Source organism: Microcebus murinus, chromosome X (assembly GCF_040939455.1).
Source record: "Microcebus murinus isolate Inina chromosome X, M.murinus_Inina_mat1.0, whole genome shotgun sequence".
NCBI lineage: Eukaryota > Metazoa > Chordata > Mammalia > Primates > Cheirogaleidae > Microcebus > Microcebus murinus.
In genome coordinates, this window is record NC_134136.1 from 72,586,459 (window position 1) to 72,591,065 (window position 4,607).

Here is a 4,607-nt window from a genome sequence, read left to right on the forward strand (position 1 = left end):
GTATAGCCATCTGATTTTCAACAGTGATTCTGATGGAATCCAATGGCAGAAAAACATTTTCAATGAATCGGGTTGGAATAATTGGACAATCATAGAAAAATGAACCTTACTCCTACCTCACAGTACACATAATAAATATTGGAGATGGAGTGTAGCTTTAAATGTAAAAGCTAAAATCATAAATAATTAGAAGACAACCTAGTGAAATATTTTTATGACTTGGACTAGTCACAGAAAGCAATAATCATAAAATATAATTAATAAATTAGACTTAATCAAAATATTAAAATTATATATATGCACACACGTGTCAAAATAATATATTAAGAAAGTGAATAGGCAAGTCCAACACTGGGAGAAAATATTTATAAATATTAATATATATGTGACAAAGTCATCCAGTATATATAAATAAATAGATCCAGTAAATATATGTGTGTGTATATATATATATATATATATATATATATATATATATATATATACACACACACACAGACACACACACACACATACATAAAGAAAATCTAACAAAAGTGGGAAAGATATTTGAATAAACACTTCACAAATCAAGATATATGAATGGCCAATAAGCACATGAAAAGGTGCCCATCATCATTAGTCATTGGGGAAATACAATGTGATAACACTACACATCTGCTAGAATGCCTAAGACTTAAAAAGATTGACAATATCAAATATTGGCAAGAATGTGGAATGATTGTCACTCTCAAACATTGTTGAGAGGAATAGTAAAGTCACTTTGGAAAATAATCTTGCAGTTTCTTTAAAACTAAACAAACATATATACCCTACAGCCCAGAAATAAAAATCTCAAGTATTCCACAAAAATACCTATACAAGAATGTTCTTAGAACCTTAATTAATTATAACCAACATTGAAAACAGCCAAGGTTTCCATTAAATGGAAAATGGGCAATCAAGCAGTGGAATACTCATACAATGCAATAATACTACACAGCAATAAAAGAAAATAAACTACTGACACACAAGAATACGTGTGACTCTCAAAATTCATTATATTTGGTAAAGAAGCCTTTCAAAAAAAAAAGCACATGTTAGTTTCATTTATATGAAGTTATGTTAGATAAAAGTAACCTAGGGTAGAAAAAAAATGAGAGTAATCATTTCATTGTGGAAGATAGAAGTAGAGGATTGACTAAAAGTGAATGAGAAGATTTTCTGGGAGTGATGGTAATATTCTGTACTTTTACATTTTAGGCTACAGAGTTGCATGCACTTGTCAAAATACAGCAAATAGTTCTCCTAATATTTGTGCATTATATCACTCATAAAATTTTCCACAAAAGGGAAAAAAAGCACTGTAAGGATATTTTCAACTATAATTACATATATGTATGCTGAAATATTTATTAATAAATGCAAATTATTTTTATATGCATTAGAATATAAGATGTATTGAATAGATATGTGAGAAATCAAGTATTGTAAAAGGTTAACGGCAGACTCTAGTTGGTGCGGGTATATAGATTGTTCACATTCAAACATGGTATGGACTAAATGTTTATGTCCCCCACAAATTCATATGTTGAAATCCTAACCCCAATGTGATGGCATTAGGAGATGGGGCCTTTAGAAGGTAATTAACTCATGACAGTGGGGCCCTGATAAATGAGATTAGTGTACTTATAAAAAGAGGAAAAGAGGGAGGCTGAGACCACCAGAGCAGCCCGGAGAGCAGCAGAAAGGGTAGGTGGATTTGCTGTTTCCCCTTCCCTGCATTTGGGACTGCTGGTGGGCTCCCCAGCAGGTGGAGAGACCTGCGGACACCAGCCCAGAGACGAACGCCGCCAGCCAGCGGTGAGCCTGTAGCAAACGTGGCACCAGGTTCCCAACTTCCTCCGGGCACCTCCGTGTGCACAGACCTGAGCCGAGGGGCAGGCGCCATACTGCTTCCTCCTCCCCTCCTCCGACCCTACCCACGGCTGCCCAGAGAAACAATACAGCCACCAGCCAGAGGCACCTCCAGGGAACGGACCTTCCCTTTTGGGACCCTACAGCTGACTCAGGGGAACACAGACTGTGAGCTCCCTACCCGCCAGCTCTCCCAGGTGCTGCTGGCACGGTGTTCCCAGGAGAATGGTGCTGACTCAGAGGCTGAGAGACATAGACCCAGCTTGGGCTCCCTGTGGTTGAATTGGGACTGGAACTCCTCTCCCTGGTAGGGATACAGTTTGAACTCTGGGACCCAGCGGTCGGACCTGCAGACCAGATCGCCTGTACCAGGACTAGCATTGCCTGGGGCACAGAAGGGTTATACGTGAACAGCCTGCTGAGGTGTGTGTGCCTCCAGGGGCGAATCAGCATCCTAGAGGGCAACCCTCCTCCCAGGAGGAGGCCATGCGCCCAACCCAGGTGGCGTTCCTGTGCAGGGAACCTCCCCGCCAGCATCACAGTCTGGGGAGGCCTGGCGGCTTGTGATCTGGCCTGCTGGCAGAGGACCAGGAGTAGCTGCGGATTTGGGGTGGGTGGAAAGAAGCTTCTTCCTGTTTGCATTGAATCTCCCAGGGGTCCTCTGAGCTTATAGAACTTGCATATCAGGATTTTGAGCAAGGTCTGGGAAATTTTCCTCTATTATATCTTCAAACAGCTTGTCCAACACTTGAGTGATATATTCTTCCCCATCTGGTAACCCTATGGCCCTCAGATTAGGTTTCTTCACATAATCCCACAGCTCTTGTAGGCTTTACTCTTTTCTCTTGTTTCTCTGCTCTATTTCTGTGACTGATTTATTTAATTGGAGGGTGTTATCTTCAAGTTCTGAGATTCTTTCTTCTGTTTGATCTACCCTGTTCGTGAGTCTTTCCACTGTATTTTGTAATTCCTTGAATTGATTCTTCATTGCCAGGAGATCGGTTACACTTTTCTTCATTGTGTCTATTTCTTTTCCCATATCCTGGAGGCTTTTTGTGGTTTCTTTGTGTTGGTTATTGAGTTGTTGTTGCAGCTGGGTGAGTGTTCTTATGGTCCACATACGAAATTCCTCTTCTGTCATATTGGTTGCCTGATTTTGGTCGGTGTCCATTTCTAGGGGGCTGGTGCTCCTCTTTGGGGGTGTGTTGTCCATTTGGTTCTTCATATTTCCTGAGTTCTTTCGCTGATTTCTTCCCATGTTGATCAGTTGTTCTTTCTTTCCTTAAGTTATTGTTTGGGTATTCACACACCTTGTTTAGTTTCTGAGGCGTTAGGTGATGTCCGTGGGTGAAATTTTACCACTCCCTGTATATTGAGTCATTGGATGCTGTGGAAAGGCTGTGCAAGATACTGTCCCTGTCAGTAGGTGGCGTTTGCTTGGAGGAACAGGCTATACTGTTGATTTTGTGTCCTGTTCAGCTCTTGTTCTGGGTAGAGCTTGGTTAGGTAAGCCTGCCCTCAGGCCGTTAGCAGGGGTCAAAGCTCTGTTCTCTGCTTCCAGGTAAAGCTGTCAGGGCGGTGCTGGAATGGTCCTGCTCTGCCAGAAAGTCTCAGTGTGGGGGTGGGGCTGTCTGATACCCGCAGTCTGGAGCGGGCCTCGCTTCTTTCCACCCTCCCCAACTCCGCAGTTACTCCTGGGCCTCTGCCAGCAGGCCAGACCACAAGCCACCAGGCCTCCACGGACTGTGATGCCGGCGGGGACGTTCCCTGCACAGGAAAGCCACCTGGGCTGGGCGCATGGCCTCCTCCTCGGAGGAGGGTTGCGCTCTAGGATGCAGATCCACCCCTGGAGGCAAACACACCTCAGTAGGCTGTTCACGTATAACTCTTCTGTGCCCCGGGCAATGCTAGCCCTCGGTGCAGGGGATCTGGTCTGCAGGTCCGACCTCTGGGTCCCAGAGTTCAAACTGTATCCTCACCAGGGAGAGGATTTCTGGTCCCAATTCACCCATAGGGAGCCCAAGCTGGGTGTATGTCTCTCAGCCTCTGAGTCGGCACCGTTCTCCTGGGAACACCATGGCAGCAGCACCTGGGAGGTCGGGCGGGTAGGGAGCTGACAGTCTGAGTTCCCCTGAGTCAGCTGTAGGGTCCCAAAAGGGAAGGTCCCATTCCCTGGAGGTGCCTCTGGCTGGTGGCTGTATTGTTTCTCTGGGCAGCCATGGGTAGGGTCGGCGGAGGGGAGGAGGAGGCAATATGGCGCCTACCGCGTGGCTCGGGTCTGTGTACACGGAGGTGCCCGGAGGAAGTTGGGAACCTGGTGCCACGTCTGCTACAGGCTCACCGCTAGCTGGCGGTGGCAGTCTCTTGGCTGGTGTCCGCAGGCCTCTCCACCCGCTGGGGAGCCCACCAGCAGTCCCAAATGCAGGGGAGGGGAAACAGAAAATCCACCTACCTTTTCCGCTGGCCTCTGGGCTGCTCCAGTGGTCTCAGCCTCCAGTTCTCCTCCGCAGCCTCGTCCCATGGCGTCTCCCGGGGTCTCCGGTACCCCTCTTTCCAGCCCTCGTCCGCTGTATGCTCGTCTTCTTGCTTCTTTCCTCTAATTTCTGCTAGAATCTGTCTTTTCTGCAGAGACACTCTGTCTGGCGGTGTTATTCGTCCGGCATCTTGCTCCATCCCCCTGGATCTGTTTTATTAACTTTTTAATAATGGAC